Genomic DNA, 7235 nt, shown 5'->3' on the forward strand with positions numbered 1-7235 from the left:
GCCGGTGAGATTTTTTTTATTGTATCCATCATCTCATCTTTATCCGTAGCCTCGCGGATGCATGACAGTGTCTTTACTAAGCGACGTTTGGCCAAACTATGACCTGTGAACTCTGTGGATAATACGAGGAATGCTGTCAGCCGCCACAACTTCAATGCAAACATTTCAGACTATGTTCAGAATTATTGGCCACACAGGTAACCAACCATCAGTTTTAGGAACACCGGTTAAGATAATTCACGTGGCTTGTCCAATTCTTTCTCATGTACGGTATTCACACCGAGAGATTCGCCCAATCTCACGATTGGCGACAGCCACTGTTTACAGCTACTTAAGAGCATTCCTCCCTCTGGAGGGCTCTCGAAAGCTCCCTCTAGTGACAGACCTGCCAGCATTGGCCGTGAGCAAGGCGTTTTCAAGAGCTGTACATATCTTTAGTAGCTACATTAGCACCGACATCACTGTAATCCTTGCTTATGAATTTAAAATATATATATACTTTTAATCGGACAGGAATGAATTCAACAATTCACACCGTGTTCATTATTGTTGATTGTATATGTACAGCGTGTTTTGCATTTTTTCTTGTGTATGCAGACAATAATTCACGTGATAGTGCATTGCGGTCGTGTGTATAGTGCCGTGGCTTTTGCGTGTCTACGTTTAATGGGAAGCTAAGAGGCTGCATCCCTGACATGTCCGGTAACTATTATGTCCATCCATCCATATTTCCAAGGACACCTAAAAAAAATTATATTAAAACTAAAAGCTCCCAAAACCAATCACTTAGTCTACACGTCATTTACTAGTGGCCTGGTACTGTATAATGGTTGGGCAATATTTTTCCCTATATGCATGATACAATATGCATGTACTGTGTATACATGTGATTAGCACACACGCATTGGAAATCATGTGCGTGGGTGTAAACACACGTATATAAGTACATTTGTCAAGAAGCTCCTTCGCAGGTTCTGTTTTTCAGGGGAATTATGTTTATTTCCCGAGAACGTATTTACAAAGGCGAGAGTGCGACTGACTGTATTAACTCACCACGGGCTATGACTACCTGCAGCCCCGTTGGTTCCCACCAGATTAACTTAAACAGCCTTTCTAAATGTTTTCCACAATGTAGATCTTGAGTAGTCGGCTCCGATGTCATCCACATCCAAACGTCGATCAGTCTCCGAACAAGGGCTCCGACCGCGTGCCTGGCTCCCCTTTATACAGGGTGTTTTAAAAATATGGACCCAATTTCAAAGCAGTACTACTTTGAAATCAGGGCCATCTTTTTAAAACACGTATAGCAGCTGGGCCACGCCATTGTAGAGCCCTGGCAACTTCCAGAACTTTCCCCTCTAGATCCTTCCAGCAGTCTCTAACATCTTCTACTTCCCTTCTCAGACCTTCCCTCGTACAGTACCTGTTTCCAGCCATCTCCACTCACTCCACTATAACCTTAGCCATGCACACAGTACTCCTACACATCTATAAACGCCCAACTCTTATAATCTAGGGCATAACGAGTGCGCAATAGGTGAGTTCCAGGACGATGGCCCGCTCAGTGGGTGAGTGGGTGGGTGAGTAGGTGAGTGGGTAGGCGAGTTACAGGCTGATGGACCGCTCAGTAGGTGAGTGGATGGGTGAGTAGGTGAGTGGGTAGGCGAGTTACAGGCCGATGAACTGCTCAGTAGGTAAGTGGATGGGTGAGTAGTTGAGTGGGTAGGCGAGTTACAGGCTGATGGACCGCTCAGTAGGTGAGTGGGTGGGTGAGTAGGTGAGTGGGTAGGCGAGTTACAGGCTGATGGACCGCTCAGTAGGTGAGTGGATGGGTGAGTAGTTGAGTGGGTTAGGCGAGTTCCAAGCCGACGGACCGCTGGCCGTGAAGCTGCGAGGTCCAAATCTCGCTGTCCAAGTGGGCGGAACGACCAGGGTCACCATGAGCCGCCGAATGAAGATGGTGACGGCTGACAACGGAGGGGACCCGCACAAACACCACGTGCCCATCAGGCTAGCGTGTAAGTATTGCGGTGTGTGCACGTGGGAGCAGTAGTGTAGCGGTTCACGCGCCGCGCTACGAACCCGGGGGACCGAGTTCGATTTCCGCTCACGGCCAACACCAGTGAACCGTTCCTGGGCCTCCCCTAAGTCGACTTAGCCGCAAATCAGTACTCGGCGCGGTGTGTAAACATTGCCAGTCGGGAGACAAAGGCATCCGGGCGTGGTTTTGGCCACCCACCCACCACCTCGTGCGCCGTGCCGGCCTTCGTTAGGTGCTGCTCGCTAACGGCACTTGACCCATCAGTCTGTAAAGGCTACACGGGGGATCTTTGTATTTTTGCACGACGCCACAGTGAGAAACGTCGTTCGTCCGCAGTGTAGCAGTGGCACCCGCCGCTTGCCTGCGCTTCGCTGGTCCCACATTAGTTTGTACCCACACATGGCACCGTGCGTCCGTGCGTGTGTCCGTTTGCGCGCTTTCGTGCCCATGTCGCCGTGCATAAGACTCGAGTCGACTCCAAGCAGGCGCTGTGACGTTCTTTTCTGGAACGTCACTTCAATGTGTGAAGTTCTTCACGTACAGTATCAGTCAATCGCCTAGGAATCCCCTGTCAAACTGGATACAGGCCTATAATGTGTTGGCTTGACAGCTTCTTTAGATTGCGGCTGACTCGACCGTAATTGAGGACCCGGCGCATTTGTTTAAACATCAGCACTTGGGCAAAGGCAGCCACGCGTAATGCTTACCACGCCACCTCATCAAACACACCTGTCCCGTGCTCATTAATATATGTCCAATAAACAGAACTTCCCTCTGCAGTCTATAAAGGCCATCTGGGGACTCTTTGCTTCTCTGTGTGTGTACATGTCCATCCTTAGCATCATCATCACCATCATCGTTGGTGTATCCAATTTCCTGTTTGTTTCAGCACCTGTGCAGGGGTTGGAGCCATCTTCATCGTATGAGTGTGTGTCTATATGTGGGACAGACTATAGAGACCGATTGTTCAACCTCGGTTCGTGAGTCGGAGCCAAGCATCTTGATGTCACGGCTCCCACGGTTCATTCTCCTTGTCCACTTCCAACAGGTGCTGATTGGTTGCTTGGGATCCGTGCAGAATGTCAAAGACACCCATTCAGCATAGCGAATTTGCATGAAACTAAAAACAAATGTAACATGATTAAGAAAGGAATTCTTCCGAAACTTTTTGCCTTGCACACATTTTCCAACAATAACAAAAAACTCTACGTGAATCAGGCCCTGTGACTCAAAACTACTGACAATAAAATACACACTTTGAGTAATATATGAGAGCAAATACCAAATCAGCCCTGTGCTAGTGTACGGTAAGCGCATGTTCATGTAAAAAATACAACAACACAACAGCATGCTCAGGCGACAACCGTAATGAATGTATTTGAATAATAAAAAAATGCTTTCAAATAGACAACCTACGAGTGTTTTTCGTCATGCAGAAAAAAAACGAGCTTAAAATATCCCTCGTTCATTCCTCGCAGATCATGGGGACGACTCGTGCGCTGTCGCAAGAACCTAGCAAGGACAGCAGTAGCTGCAGCAGCAGCAGCACGTGAGGTCCTGGTGGTTGTGCCACAGCACACCACTGCCCCGCTTGCTGGCTATGTCAACATACCACGGCCGAGTGGACCTACAGGGGAGGCTCGAGACGCGTCCACTAAACCACTCGACACTGATCGAGCGTGCGCTGGCGAGGATCGGAAACCCAGGTTGCCAAACAGCATAACAGATATCCACTCCGAAGACAAAACACCCCTGTCGCAATATATGCACAATGTTGACACGAATGTCGTTTACGAAGCACCGCACCTGTGTCATGTGTATCGTATTGAAACGTCGTGCATCCTGTAGTTCATCATTTCTCCGATACCCATTCCCATCTGAGACAAGAAGGAGGCGGGCATTGGATTTTTTTTTATTTATTTTACACACTTTCATTTAACTCACTCTGTTGTTGTTGTATCCTCAAATCTTGCAACTCAATTTTAACCCACTTCCCAAAGTGGTATCGACTGCGAACTTGGTATACTTATGTCATACTGATGACAATACTATATTCTATCATGAAAATTTGTAAAATATATATTTTTTTACATTTTTTTACATGTTATGTTTCGGCTTGGGTCTCATTGTCCACGCTCAACTGACGTTGGCTGTAAATGACCACGGTCCCCTTACGTTATGGCAAGCTTCGAGGCCCCTTCCTGGAGTCGTGGAGTTCCTCCATTACTACTACATTTCATAAAAGCGTGTTTTAAAAAAAGTTTTTTTTTAAAATATGACTTATTTACACAGAACACGCAACACGCCGCATCATCTCAACCATCTGACCAAATTTCCATGACACCTAAACTGGACAATTAGATTAATATGTTGCTATTCATCCAGCACAAATGACAACGGAGAGAGAGAGAGATGTGACCAGCGGTTCTTCGCTAGAATGTCCACTCGTAAAGCTGTCAGGGTGTTTGGGTTAATTTTATGCTCGAGTAATGTTTGACGAGTGTCTCTTTGCACACACTACCGCTGAGAAAACACACGGGCGTGCCGCTGCTTTAACGAGCTAAACTCGGCTGCAACTACACGACTGCACACTTGTTGCAAGCCGACTAAGGTCCTTTGGCGTGACTACTCGGTGGCGTGCAGCCCACTGTACTTGTCACATTGTTTAATAAACATGATGACGCTTCAATTGAAATGACCCACCCCCACCATCTGCAGGGATTCATAACACACGGCTTTTGTTGCACGCATCTACTGTCGTAGTAACAGTAAAAAAAAGAGGCAAAGGTGCAGTCCTGCAAATGCTTGCTCACATCACCACCGGTGGTGGAAGGGGCTTGCTTTGCTAGAGGCAGCTCTCGAGATCCCATCTAAAGAATGTCTTTGGTCCACAACCTCCACGTTGGCCAGACGCCCTGGAAGAGGTGGGCAACAGCCACACTTTAACCCACCACACACGACCTGCAGATAAGCTGTAGGCGGTGGTTACTGATCAAACCAGTTTAAACAATAGTCTATGTCCCTTGTCAGTGATCTGTCCATAGAAGTCGTGGTTCTGTTCCATTATTTTAACCTACTGAGAGCCGATTGAGGCTTTTGGTATGATTCCTGTCGAGTGTTTTTGGCTCTCGTTCCTCTAAGGCCAATTCCTCATTCTGCACTGGCAGGAAGGCACACAGTAGACGGGATGACGGCGGAGCCGAGCTAGGGTGGAAGTTTTCTTGGAACCGTCAGTGTTTATGAACGCTTGAGAAGGGAGTGCTCAGGTGGAGTGGGGTTTCATTCGGCCCCCGATGCATGCGGTGGTCTGTTGCCACCATTCTGACAGTTTACGGTGGAAATCCTGCTCCAAAATGACAGCACTTTCTTACATTCTCTCAACGGGGTCAAACGCGGCAGGATGTATGCACCCACCGACGGCGATGGTGATGAGGACAAAGAAGTGCATGAGGTTCATGGTGATGCTGTTGCCACTAATATTGTTTCTGCAGCTGACAATGATGCTCAAGCTGATGTTCTTGGCCCTCTGCTCTTGATCATTAAGGACCTTCATGATGGTGGTCAGGCCCGTCTAAAGCGTTGTGGCCAGGAGTCAGAGCCATTATCTGTTTGAGTTGCGGTACGACAAGGATGTCATCTGGCCACAAAATACTTCACATAGGTTTTTTTACCACAGTTTGAGAAGCCTTTCATGGCTGTACCAGTGGAATTCCTATCTGGTAGAGGTACAATGGGAGGCTAATCTAGGCCAACATAACGTCAAGGGATGGTGCTCTACTGATCAACTATGGCATGTATGCTGATAACTTGGTGATTTGCTGCTCACTCTGAGGAGTTGGAGACAATGCTGTTGAAGTTGGAGCTTGAAAAAATAAGATGTGTCCTTACTATTAACCCTGCCAATAGAAAACACTTGCCTGCATGCTTTATTTCATAAACTCAACTACCGAGGGTACAGGAGTTCCCTGTACCTGCATACCTGTCAACCCCTTATCAGTGCCTACCTTATTACAGACCAATTCAGACCTTATTGGTCATCCCGTGTCCATGTACATCTCCACGTTCGTCCTACAAAGTCCCATCACAAGGGATTAACACAAATAGAAATAGTTTTTACTGCCTGTATTGAAAAGGCTGTATGCCATATGGACTTGAAAACTCTATTTCCCTGTACAAGAATACTGGTAAACCGTATGGGTTGACAGGTATGTATCTGGGCAGCGTGATCAACTTCTGTTTGGCAGTGGAGGTATCGCTTTTTGCATCAGTCGAGTGGCGTTATATTTTTATTGGCCGCGAAAAACTAAGTAAACATTATCGGGCCTGTCCTCCATATAAAATCAATGCAAAGCCATCATCAAAGCCCTTTGTTTCACATAGTCTGCAGTGGTTTCGCAGGAGAGGGAAATGTTGGTGTCTATATTCCCAAGTGAATAACCTTTTAAAGTGTGACAAGTTTGGACCATGACACCCATGTACAATGGCCTACTTTTTTCAAATGACGTCATTAAAATCCACTGTGAATACAGACGGAGCATATTTTATGGTCAATGCACCTGCAGTATTAACCAGGATGGCCTCTGAAACGAATCTGCGAACCTCTGGGCCATGTCACCACCCCAAATTCCCTTGCCTTTCCCCGCGCTGCTGATTGCCAGCTCCTGAGTGAAACAATGTCACAACCATTCCACCTGGTGGATAGTTGCTAGAAACTCGAAATTAAGTTGGAGAATCACTTTTCCAGAATTTACACCCTTCAGTGACATTCCAAAAGGTCTTAAACCCCAGGTTACAAGCCTTTGTCAAGGGAGACCTGGGGTAATATATTACCAATTGTAGACCAAAAGTAGTGAATGTAATGTCATACAACAGATTAATACAATTTTAGATTCATCAAATTAAATCATTTCACAGAAGTGACAAATTAACACAAAACAAAGACAAGCAGGTGACGTAAAACAATTGGGAATAATTTTTTTTGTAGTCAAAATGGCCGAGCAATGAAGTTACGCTATAATTCAAAAACTAGATTGAGAGGAAATATACGTTTACTATAAGAGACGGCAAAATATTCAAAGTACGTGGAGTGTCATAAATGAGGGAACATTCTTCCGGATTTAAAGCTAATTCTCAGCAGATAGCAACAGAAAATTAGTGTGTCTTAGGTTGTGAAGATTTAATCCAAATCAGATAA

This window comes from Petromyzon marinus, chromosome 4 (genome assembly GCF_048934315.1).
Source record: "Petromyzon marinus isolate PM22_M1 ecotype Great Lakes invasive population chromosome 4, UKy_Petmar_22M1.pri1.0, whole genome shotgun sequence".
NCBI lineage: Eukaryota > Metazoa > Chordata > Hyperoartia > Petromyzontiformes > Petromyzontidae > Petromyzon > Petromyzon marinus.